Source organism: Elephantulus edwardii, unplaced genomic scaffold (assembly GCF_000299155.1).
Source record: "Elephantulus edwardii isolate Elephantulus edwardi_28Jun2011 unplaced genomic scaffold, EleEdw1.0 scaffold00239, whole genome shotgun sequence".
Taxonomy (NCBI): domain Eukaryota; kingdom Metazoa; phylum Chordata; class Mammalia; order Macroscelidea; family Macroscelididae; genus Elephantulus; species Elephantulus edwardii.
In genome coordinates this window covers 930,005-942,850 of record NW_006399989.1, presented here as the reverse complement: position 1 = coordinate 942,850, position 12,846 = coordinate 930,005, and the positions used below count along the sequence as shown (strand labels likewise).

Sequence of the window (12,846 nt, the reverse complement as noted above, 5' to 3'; positions counted from 1 at the left end):
GTGCGGGGAGAAGGGTGCAACAATGAATGAATGGAATTCCAAAATCTCTGTAGATGTTCATTGAAATGAAAAATAAACAACCTAAATTAAAAAAAAACAACAAAAAACAAAAAAAAAAACAACTGTCGCCTTTCACCAAAGCCTCCCATAATTTTAACATCCCACATTTTCTGGTTGTACCTAAAAATAAACAACCAGCAAATGATCTCACTTCTTAAAAAAAAAAAGCATTTACCTTTAAAAATCGGATGAAGTGAAATTTCCTTCTTAAAAATGTTTCTAAAGCCATTATAAAACTTAAATTTACAAAATAGTTGATAAAAATACTCCTCTCGATTGTACAAGAAAGGAGACACCACTGATAAGACATGGTAGACAAATATTACTCAGACTTGGCTTCTTTGTCTCCTGCTTCATCAGAGGCTAGGCTCTCTTCCTTTTTAGTTTCTCCATTTTCTGCAGGTAAATCTTTTTTGGGTTCTTGGTTAGCCACTTCAGACTGTTTTACCTTTGCTCCCCTTTTCCCTTTTGGTAACCCCCCCCTTTTTTTTTGGTCAGAAAACTTCTTTTCTGCTGCCTTTTTACTTCTGCAGGTGGCTTAGCTGACAGCGTTGTTAATATCCTCTTGGGCTCCTTGGTGGCAGAGAGGGCTCCTGCTGGGTACCTGTGGGCCTCAGCATGCAGAGCCTTCACAAAGCTGGGGTGCTTGGTCACTACCTCTCTGCCTGCCCAATATCATGCTGTTTTGATGACTACAGCTATATAGTAGTCTTTGAGAGCACACCTCCTACTTTTCTTCTTTAGTAGAGCATTTCTTCCTTCATTTTCCTTCCTTCTTGTGTCTGCTTTTTCTTCTAGCAGATTAGTGTTGAGGGCTTTGTCTTCTCTTTTGCCAATTCTGTGTTCCATTTTTACAATTCTACTTTTTTTATGGTACTATTTATTGAGGTTTAATTTACATACAACAAAAATTACCTGTTGCCACTATTCAGTTGAAAACCATTTGGTTCAAAAGGCACACTATGAGAATACGCCATCCCCTTTTCCTTATGAATCAGGGTGAAGTCTCTCTCAGGGAGGAGTGATAGGGAATGGCAAGGGACACACTGACAAAGGAGATTAATCAAAACTGGCTTTGACAAGCACTGTGGCAATTGGACAATTAAAACAGACATGGGGGGGGGGAAGAAGAACGAACTGGGGATGAGGGTGGAGAAAACAGTGCAACAATGAATGAATGAAAACCTAAAATCTCTGTACATGTTCATTAAAACGAATAAAATTTAATAAAAAAAAGCACACTATGTAAGGATACAATATAAAAACTGGCTTCCCTTACACCTCCCTGACCTACATAGTCACCTTCCCTTGTCAGTCTTCTATACTTGTGTGTACCCTTTCCTACCCTTAATCCAACAGTGTTCATTATGTATTTCCCCACACCATTCTGGGTGAAAAACCTCCACCATATTTCCTCTATCTAAACTTTTCTGTAGTGTTTCTCCGTACAACAGCACTTAGTTCATTTGTGACTTGCTTCACTATGTCCTGTAGACTCTTTCAAGTAGTGTAGTATTTCCTAAAAGCCAGTTGAATCAATCCTTTGAAGTATGGCAACTTTCTATGAAGTTCACAAAATATTTCCCAGTGTGTAGGATCCCCCACCCTTTATGGAGATATTTTATGTATATAAGGATTTCATTTCTAGAAGGTTCAACCGTTTTATCTTCTGTTGGTTGCACATTATGGCTGTGTGAGAGCTTATCCATACTGTAGGCTGTTGGGGATCCTGTTGAGTTGGAACAAACAACTGGCCGTTCAGGGGCTTTTCAGAGGCAGAAAAATCACACAGAAGGAGACTGCCTATATTTCTCCTATGAAGCAATTGGTGTTTAAGAACCGAGAGCCAAATTTGGCAACACAACTCCTTAGCACTTAAGCCACCAAAACTCCCTATGCTGTAGATCAGGGCTCCTAAATTTCTATTTTTCCCTAATGGTCTTCAGTTCAGTGGTTCTTATCCTTTTTTACAATGTTTATTTCTATAGATGGTGTTGAAGACTGGTTTTACCATATAATAGGTTTTGGTATGTGGTTTTCATTCTCATGTTTCATTTCACTTAACTCCGTATCAGTATATTTCTTTTGGCTTCCTGTCAGAGAGTTACTGGATGGGCAATCTGGTCTGCTTGTTTTGTCCTTTCATTATGTTTGAACTTGACTGCAGCTCCCTCGGCATTGTAGAAGGCTCTTCTTGGTGTGTGCTGGTTGTACTCTTTCCACACGATAGTAATAAGTTTGCTTACTGTGTTTTATTTGTGGTTTCTAAACTATCCTTCAGCTTTTGTAATTTCCAAGCTACATATTGTTGGAAATACTCCACACTGTCAGATAACTTCTGGATTCCTGACTCTGGGATAATCAGAGGGGTGAACTGCTGGTCTGCTTCATTCAGAGTATGTTGAGTTTTTTTCATGTTTGAACCTGACAGCTCCTTCTTTGCCATTATGTGAGGTTCTTCTTAGTTCCCCAATTTCAGAATTCTAGAATTATCGTCTGTAGCTGGCTTTCCTGGTGCTTGCAGTAGACAACTGGTTTTTCAGTCCTACTAGTTCACTATCCAAAAAATTCTTCTATATAGCTTTACTTGAAAATGAATGTCTTCCAAGCAGCAGCTCTGAAGTTTACCAGCAACTTGAGTTCACCACAGAACCAAAAATATTCAAGCCAAATTCATTCAGTGTAGTTCACTCCTGAAGTATCCAAGTATCAGCAACTGAACTCAACCCTCAACCGAGTGCAGAGGCACCACCCGAAAAACTACAATTCTACTTTTTATCTTTCCATCATGCTAATAGTTGATACAAGTTGGCTTTTTTAAAAAAAATTTTTTTTAAAAATTATTTTTGTGTGAGTGTACCGTCAAATCACATCTGACTGGTACAGGAGATTGTCCCTCCTTCCCTGGCAGAGCATCTGATGGATTAAAACCATGCGCCTCTGGGATTGTAGTTGCAGCTCCTTGGCACTAGGCCACCAGAGCTCTCCTCACAAGCTGGCTTTTAACATTTAATTGGTTTTATCTTACATTGATTCTTAAAACTCTTCTAGTTTTGCTTCTAGAACTAAAGTCCTTCAGTTCTTCTTATTTTCCTCCATCCTGTGAAAATACTTGATCATAATTGCTATGAATGGCTTCTCAGAATCTTATTAACCTTTCTTGCTCTGGAAGATCTACTGACTCTGTTTTAATCACTTTTTTTAAATGACATCTTGTTTTATGTAGTTTAAGGTTGCCTGCTATATCTGGGACATTGTGGGGATATCAAATTGTAGTATTTTGATGTTCTTTCCTCTGCTAGTTGTGTGATAGACAATGGGGTGCCCTTGTGAGGTTGGGTTGGTGTGATGGTTGTTGTCTATTGTTGGTCAGGTGAAGCAAGTGCTGGTTCTAACTTGGAGAAAAGATGTCGGCAATCTTGTCTGGCCTGTGGGGGAGTCTGCAGTGAGTGTGATGCAGGAACAAAACTACAGTTGAGGTCAGTGAACTGTTACATTTCTCCAGTGTTAACTAATGAAGCTCTGATATTATGTGCATATAAACTTATGTCTTCATGGTGGAATGATCTCTTTATTATTATGTAATGTCTTCCTTTATGTGTTATAATAGATTTAGACCTAGTCTAATTTCTTTTATATCCGTGAAGCAATCCTGTGATTTTGTTTTTTGTTGTTGTTGTTGTTGTTCCCTGGTTGCATGGAATATTTTTCTTTCTTTTTATTTTCAATTTATTCATGTTCATATGTATACACTGTTTTCTTTCACATAGACAGCAAAATGATGATCTTTTAAAAATCCATTTGGCTCTTCTTGGTTTTCTCATGAGAAGCCATTATCATGTACATTGAAGGTTATTACTGTAAACAATGTATCTACCTCACTTGTGAGAACCAGGCCATTCTGTGCCAAGAGGCAGGCGTGCCTTTCGAGTGCAGGCAGGTCTTGGAGGTCAGGAAAACCCCATGTGATGGCAGGTCAAGAAAATGGGAGAAAACAACCTCTGAGCCAGCCTCATCCCCTCCAAGCAATTCCAGGAAAGGTGAGTCAGGGGTATGCTGTAGTGAGGTGATTCTTAAATGGCTGGAGACACAGGTCTATTTTATAGACCCTCAAGCTTTTGTCACCAGAGCCAAAGGGAAACCCTATGAAGTAGTCTTCTTTGAGGTAAGTACCAATTATACATGTGTTTGTTCTTGTCTCAAAACTAGTGATGTCTCTTCTTTGCTTTTTTGTTTTCATTCCTCTATTTGTGTTTTCTTTCTTATGATGAGTTTAATTTTTTTCCTTTTCTGTATATTTTTTGTGGTTACTAAAAATATACAATTTGTAATTCTAACATTTAGCATATGAACAACACAAGACATACAATAACAAATGTATTCCTGATTTGCTAGTCACTCTCTGATGTCTGTTGACAAGTGTCCCTGAATATTCTTGTACAATGTGGCATCAAGATTGGAGAAGACTCATCAACATATTATGTTACACAGATGACACAATCTTGCTTGCTGAAGCTGAAGTGGACTTGAAGCATCTTCTGTAGAAGGTTAAAAACTCCAGTCTTCAATATGGATTGCAGCTCAGCATCAAGAAAACAGAAATTTTCACCACTAGGCCAATTGGAAGCATCATGATAGATGGAGAAGAGATGGAGATTTTTAAGAATTTCAGCTTGCTTGGACCCACAATCTACACTTTTGGTAACAACAGTAAGAAAATCAAAAGATGAGGTACATTGGGAAAGTCTGCTTTAAGGGACCTCTGCTTTAAGGGTCCCTATTGCTGAAGAACAATAATATCAGTCTGGAAACTAAGGTGTACCTGATCCAGGCCATAGACTCTCAACTACTTGCTAAGTATCAGAGAGCTGGATAATGATTATGAATGACAAAAGAAGAATTGATGTCTTTGAGCTGTGGTGCTAGAGAAGAGTATTGAACATACCATGGATTGGCGAGAGAACAGACACATCTGTCCTGGATAAAGTGAAACCAGGTTGGTCCTTAGAGGGAAGGATTTTGAAATTCCATCTCATTTACTTTTGGCATGTCCCAAGAGGGAGAAGGACATCATGCTTGGAAGGGTGGAGGGTCAACAAAGAAGAGGAAGATCCAGAATGAGATAGTTTGACACAGTGACTGGGGTAATAGGGGCAGATGTGACAAAGACAGTGAGACTGGCTCTAGATAGGGCAGGGTTCAGAGCTACTGTTCACAGGGTTGCTATGAGTTCCAGTCAACTTGACAGTATATAACAACAATAACATATGTGATATAGAACTTTGATGGTATACTATTTGCAGGAACTGGAGTTCTAATTTCCAATTTCTTAACTGAATGTCATCTTTCCATTTAGCTTTGTTTACTTTTCTCTTGTTTCTCTGGAGACTTGATAAATCCAGTTACTCTGCTTTCCAGTTCACATACTGTTTGACTCTCTTATTACATATTTCTATTGCATTTTCCAATTTAGCAGCTTTATCCTTCAGTTTTAGTAATTTTTATAAAAAATTTCAACACTGAGTTTCTAATTTTGTTTCTCCTTTTGTTTTCAGTTAATTTATTATTTTCCCTGGCTATTTAGCATCATTGCATGAAAGTTTTCTTATTTTGCAATAACCGAATCTCCATAGGACAAACTTCCTCTTTTTCATTGTATTGGCCTATCTCTGGAATTTTACTTTATTTTTAAACTTGGGACTTTTTGATATTTAAAGGAAAAAAAATTTCTCATTAAGTATTTATCATTTAAAAGGAATTATTACTTACAGATTTAGCTCAGTTGTCTTCTATCAGATAAGTCTTACCTGACTGTACAGGGCAGAGCAAGGTTCAGATTTATTGTTCAAAGGGTCTCAATCAGTTGTAGTACTTGACTTGATGGCACCTAACAACAATCTTGTCTAAAGGACATTTGTTATCCTTATGTTTCTCAGCACTGAGTTAGGAATTTCAACTATGGAATTTATTTGGGTATGCAGGAAGTCAATTATTTTCTGTGTTGCCAATATGAGACATTTTCCCTCAACTAAGCTAAAGGCTGTGTTGAGCACCATTCTATTTCTTTAGGTCTCAGAGCTTTCCCACCTGAAATATTATCATGATATTCAACAGCACTCATCCTAAATAGAGAAGCCTGGTCAGGGTTTATCTTTGCTCCTTCCCACAATTGAACCACTTTAAAAATCAGATTACTGCTTCCTTAGTTTAGTTCTTATCATATGTTCTTTATTTGGGGTGTTTCCCATCCTCATCACAAAATGGCAAGGATGAGCCAAGTTCTTCAGGTGCTGGAGACTAGAATCTGCTTCTGTGCTGCCCCTATCTTTCCTTTCCCCTGCTTCTGGACTCATTTCAACTGTCTAACACTTCAGCTACTTCCTAGAGTTCTGAGATATCAGTTTGTGTTAGTTTTCACTTGTTAGAATCTAGTACGACTTTGCATTTTGACCTGCCTTCCTTCCTTTGCCAGTTTTTGATTGGGTTATTTGGTTTTGGGGGTTTTTTGGTCAAATTGCACAAGTGTTCTATTGATTAAATATTAGATCCTTAGTACATATATTATTCTCAAAGATTTCTTACATCGTTGCTTCTTTTTTTTTTTCTGAGTTCTGCATCCTTTATCTCCTGGAGTGTCAGTGGCCCTCCAGGGCCTAGTCTCAGGAGATGACTGACTCCTCAGACTTGATCATGAGCATGATGCCCTTGTGCCAGTGCACCATCACCTTGATACAGAAGCCACTGTTTGTGAGCACCACCTTTATGATGCCAGTCATGAGGCTGGTGCAGTTGAGCATACTGTTCTCCCTGGGCACTGATAATGTAGGTGTTGAGCAGCTCACACTCGATGGTATTCAAGCTGTGCATGTTGTCACTAGCCTGCTCTAGCTTGTCCGCTTTCTTGCCAGAGTGCCTTCTACACCATGCCTTTGACAAAGAGCAGTGCACGTAGCACCTTGGTCTCATGACGGCAACCATTTCGCTTGCCACTAGTGTGTCCAGTTTGTGTGCGTCCAACTGGTGGCCCAGCACTGTCAGGTGTGGCTAAAGCTCAGCAACCAAAACTTGGTGACTTTGACAGTGCTGCACCAGCTCAGAAAAGAGCACCTCGAATGCGCTCAGGCTAACGTTGGTGGGCAGCGGCACCAGTGCATGCTCCAGCTGTGCCAATTTCCCAGGCGGAAAGCTTGCCTCCCCACAATCACCACCTGGGAACTGCTGCTCCAGGCTCCGGTGAGCTGCTTTACACATTATTTCTTCTTAACACCGTAGAGGGGTTCTTGACAGATTTTCCTAATGCTATGTTGTTGCTGTTGTTGTTGTTATGTGCCGTCGAGACGTTTGTGACTCATAGCGACCCTATGTACAACAGCCCTAAACCCTGCTCCTAACCTGTGCCAATCGCACTGCCTCTGATACACCCATCCCGATTACCCCAGTCACTGAATCAATCCACCTCATAGAGGGTCTTCCCCTCCTGCGCTGTCCCTCCACCCTCCCAAGCATGATGTCCCTCTCCAAGGACCTGTCCCTCCTTGCAACATGCCCAAAGTATGTCAGACAAAGCCCCAGAATTCTTGCCTCCAAGGAGTTGCTTGGTTTAATCCTCTCCGGGCTGAATCTGTTTGTTTTCTTGGCAGTCCATGGTACATTCAATACTCTTCTCCAGCACCACAGCTCAAAGGCATCAATTCTCCTTCTATCCTCCCTAGTCATTGTCCAACTCTCTGATGCATAACAAGTGATTGCAAAGACCATAGGCTGTATACTATCTATAAAAATAAAAGCAAATCTGCTAATACAATTGTTACTCAAATATACGCAGCAGCCAAAAAAAAAACCAAAACAAAACAAAAGCAAACCCAAAAACCCAATCCAAATATATGCACCAATAACTAAACATGAGGAAATTGAGGATATTGACCAATCATAAAATCAAGATGCATTAATTAAAATTGGTGACTGGAATGCAAAAGTTGGAAACAAAAAGAGGTACTTGGAGTTGGAAATTATGGACGTGGTGATAGAAATGAGGCTAGAGATTGAATGACTATATTTTTTACAATCAATGACTTATTCATTATAAATGTTGTTGTTATGTGCCATCGAGTCGTTTCCGACTCATAGTGACCCTATGCACAACATCCCTAAACCCTGCTCTATCCTGCGCCAACCGCACCGCCTCTGATACACCCATCCCGATTACCCCAGTCACCGAATCAATCCATCTCATAGAGGGTCTTCCCCTCCTGCGCTGTCCCTCCACCCTCCCAAGCATTATGTCCCTCTCCAAGGACCTGTCCCTCCTTGCAACATGTCCAAAGTATGTCAGACAAAGCCCCAGAATTCTTGCCTCCAAGGAGTTGCTTGGTTTAATCCTCTCCGGGCTGAATCTGTTTGTTTTCTTGGCAGTCCATGGTACATTCAATACTCTTCTCCAGCACCACAGCTCAAAGGCATCCATTCTCCTTCTGTCCTCCCTAGTCATTGTCCAACTCTCTGATGCATAACAAGCGATTGCAAATATCATGGCCTGTATCAGGCGCACCTTAGTTTCCAGAGAGACACTGTTGCTCCTGAGTACCTTTGAGAGGTCCCTAACAGCAGACTTTCCCAACGCAATACGCTTTTTGATTTCCTGACTGCTGGTACCAAGAGTGTTGACTGTGGAGCCGAGCAAACTGAAGCTGTGAACACTCTCAATCTCTTCGTCATCCATCCTGACGCTGCTAATTGGTCCAGTGGCGAGAATCTTTGTCTTCTTGACGTTGAGCTTTAGTCCATAGTGAAGGCTGCAGTCCTTGACCCTTCGCAGCAAGTGCATGAGGTCCTTCTCAGTTTCAGCAAGCAGGGTTGTGTCATCTGCATAACGCAGATTGTTAATAGAACTTCCACCAATCCTGATGCCACAATACAAACAGCGACTACATACACAGACCTCACCTGATGTACTACATAGGAATAAGATTGATTAAATCTGAAGAAAGAATCACAGGAGAAGCTCAACATCAGGAGTCAAAACCAGGCCGGATACTGACTGTAAAACATACCATCAACCACTCAAATGCAAGTTCAATTTGAAGCTAAAGAAAATGAAAACAAATCCATATGACCCAAATCTTAAGTCTATTCCACTTGAATTTAATATAAAAAGAATAGGTTTGAGGCATTGAACAACAGTGATGAAAGACCAGGGATGACATCAAGGATATCATCCACGAAGAAAGCAAAAGGTCATTACAAAGACAGGGGAGAAAGCAAAGACCAAAATGGTTATCAGAAACTCTGAAAATTGCACTAGAACTTGGAGAAGCCAAAACAAAAGGAAGAACTGATGAAGTAAAAGAGGTGAACAAAAGCAGGTAAACTGTGATGTCTTAAGAGTTTCTTATCTTTTCTCATACTGATAGTACTAAAGAATCATTGCTGACATCAGATGGATTTTAGATTTAAACAGAGAATACAATAAAAAGTTTCTCACAGTTCATAACTATACAAAGTTATTTAGAACTTGTGTGTGGGTCATGACAAAGTTTAACTAATGCTGTTAAGAATGGAAATCTTAAGATAATTAATCGTGCTGATATGGTTTTTGTACATAGAGTAAGAAGCTGTTTTTCCAACAGAAAAAAGGAATACAAGTGTGGAATACCTGCTTTTGTTGCTATATGTTATGGTTTTAATAATTGTTCAAACTAGGAAAAATGTCAATTTCTCAATGCCAGTAATAAAAATAAAACTTCTACAAAATTTTAAAAAGAGGTGAACAGAAGATTTCAAAGAGCGGTGTGAGAAGGCAAAGCAAAATATTATGAAGCACAAAGAGCTGGTGTTGGAAAACAAAAAGGGAAGAATTTGTTCTTGAGCTGAAAGAACTGAAAAATTTATGTCTCAAGTTGCAATATTGATGGAAGCCATGGGCAAAATACTGAGTGAGAAAGGAAGCATCAAAACAGAAAATAAAAGGAATACATCAAGTTATTATACATAAAAGAATTGGTGGACACAGAATCATTCTGGGAAGGAGCATATGATCCGGAAAAAATGATGAAGGTGAAAGGTGCACTGGAAGTCATTGTTGTTGTTGTTGTTATGTGCCGTTGAGTCGCTTGCAACTCATAGCGACCCTATGTACAACAGCCCTAAACTCTGCTCTGTTCTGTGCCAATCGGTATGTGTCCGATTGTGTCCTGTGCCAAATGGGTATGTGTCCGACATACCCATTCCAATTACACCAGGGGAAGGAAAGGGTAGGAAGGGGAAGGAAGGGAAAGGAAGGAAGACCAACTTGTCAAAAGAGAAACCACCACCTTGTCCAGTTTTGGGCTCCAAAATGTTGCAGATCGAGGGTAAAGTAGTAATGAGTCAGACAGCCAAGAATGAGATAGGAGAGACTAAAGACAGGGGGCTATCAATCCTGATGACTGAAGCACCCATGCCATGCCTCTCTGTGTATTTATTGAGAATCATCAGGAAGGTAAACAAAGGATAATCACAAGGGAGTAGAAAGCAAAAACAAAGGATCATGGGGAAATCTTTTGCAGATAAGGCGGAACTCATAGAGGCCCCCTCCTGCGGTGTCCCTCAACCCTACCAACCATGATGTCCCTCTCCAAGGACTCATCCCTCATTACAACATATCCAAAGTATGTTAGATGGAGCCTCAGAATCCTTGCCTCCAGGGAGCCACCTGGTTTAACCCTTTTCAGGATAAATCTGTTTGTTTTCCTAGCAGTCCATGGTACCCACAATACTCTTCTCCAGCACCACAGCTCAAAGGCATGAATTTTCCTTCTATCCTCCTTAGTCACTGTCCAACTCTCTGATGCATAACAAGTGATAGCAAAGACCATGGCCTGTATCAGACACACCTTAGTCTCCAGAAAGACACCATTGCACTTCAGTACTTTGGAGAGGTCCCTAACAGCAGACTTGCCCATCGCAATACGTCTTTTAATTTCCTGGCTACTGGTGCCAAGAGTGTTGACTCTGGAGCCAAGCAAACTAAAGCTGTGAATAATCTCAATCTCTTCACTATCCATCCTTATGCTGCCAAATGGCCCAGTGGTGAGAATCTTTGTCTTCTTGACATTGAGCCTCAATCCATATTGGAGGCTGCAGTCCTTGATGCTCTGCACCAAGAGCTTCAGGTCCTCCTCAGTTTCAGCAAGCAGGGTTGTGCCATCTGCATAACACATATTGTTGATAGATCTTCCACCAGTCTTGACCCCACATTTCTCCTCATAGAGCCCAGCCTCCTGGATAATCTGTTCTGCATAAAGGTTGAAAAGGTGTGGAGACAGGACACATCCCTGGCATACGCCCTTCCCAATTTTGAACCATGCAGTGTTTCCTTGCTCTGTTCTGACAACTGCCTCTTGGTCCAAGCCTAGGTTTCTCATTAGCACGATCAAGTGTTCTGGGATTCCTATACTTCTCAGAGTCAGCCACAGTTTGTTATGAATGTTATGAAGTCATTGTTGTTTGTGTTGTTTAATGCTGTCGAGTCGTAGACAACTCATAGCGACCCTATGAACGAACAGCCTGAGCACTGTTCGTACATAGAGTTTCCGGAGGCAAGCCATTTTGGAAGTGGATGCCGCTCCTGCTTCCAGGCTTGATTTAGTCGGGAAGCTCCAGCCAACACTGTCCACCATGGGTGCCCACTACCACGATTGGCACATCACTGTCACAGGCTTCAGCATCACAGCAACCACGAGTTACCTCTGTACAGCAACGCACAGACCAGTGCTATACCACCTAGAAGAATGATTGACAGGGAGACAATTTGAACCTGGCCAGAGGGCCGCAGGTCCAAGGGCCCTTTGGGCTTAAGGCCATCTCCTGGTTCAAACCCTAGGCCCAAGCTGGCTAGCCTCACACCAGGGACAGAGCAAACCTGCACGTCAAACACATTCCCGGAAAAGCAGTCGACTCAAAAAGCTTGCCACGATTCCTGCACTCCCACCACCACGCTCCTGCCTTCTGGCAAGGAGAGCTTCCCAAGAGCCTGGGAGGAGCCGGCCAAAACCAGGAACAACATGGCCACTTCTTCCCAGCTGCCTTGGGCTTAAGGCCGCCTCCTGGTTCAAATCTGAGGACCCGGCTGGCTAGCCTCACTCCAGGGACAGAGCAAACCTGCACGTCAAACACATTCCTGGAAAAGCAGTCATTGGGGGGAAAAAAAAGATGATCCTAAGAATTGATGAGATACTAATTGACCTATTTCAACAATCAGATGCAGCTCTGGATGTGCTCACACAGCTATGTCACAAAATTTGATGGACAACTACCTGGCCAATGGATTCGAAGAGATCCATATTTGTTCCCATTCCCAAACAGTATCATAAGCAAGTAAAATCTTGCTGAAGATCAATATACCTTACAATAGACAGGCATCAATAACACCAGGGAGGTACTCACTCCTTAGAACAACCAATCATATAAGATTGTATAGTCAGTATTTACTGTGCAGGAAGTTTGCAAGGCAGAGTTAGGATGGAAGGTTGAAAGGAAAGGAGAATGACAAAGAGGATGTGGGAATTATAATCAATGTCACAAAACAATTCAATGGCAAAGCAATCTGCTCTGTAAACTTTCACTTACATCACAATAATATAAAAAGAAAAATTTGTTCCTATTAGCTCTGTTGTTGTGTGCCCTTGAGTCAGAAGTGACTCATAGCTGACTGTCCAGTGGGTTTGCAAAGGCAGTAAATCACATGGGAGGAAATTGCCCATCCTTCTCCCACGGAGTAACTGATGCATTCGAACCCTGTGCATTTCG

The 12,846-nt window shown here is 41.2% G+C and overlaps 1 protein-coding gene and 1 pseudogene across 1 annotated transcript in view; both read right to left on the bottom strand.

The window, feature by feature from the left end:
- Positions 1 to 12,846, bottom strand: part of PHF8 (PHD finger protein 8) — a 213,742-nt gene that overhangs the window by 82,323 nt on the left and 118,573 nt on the right. The gene's annotated exons all lie outside the window — the stretch shown is intronic.
- Positions 6,696 to 7,311, bottom strand: LOC102871164 (annotated as a pseudogene).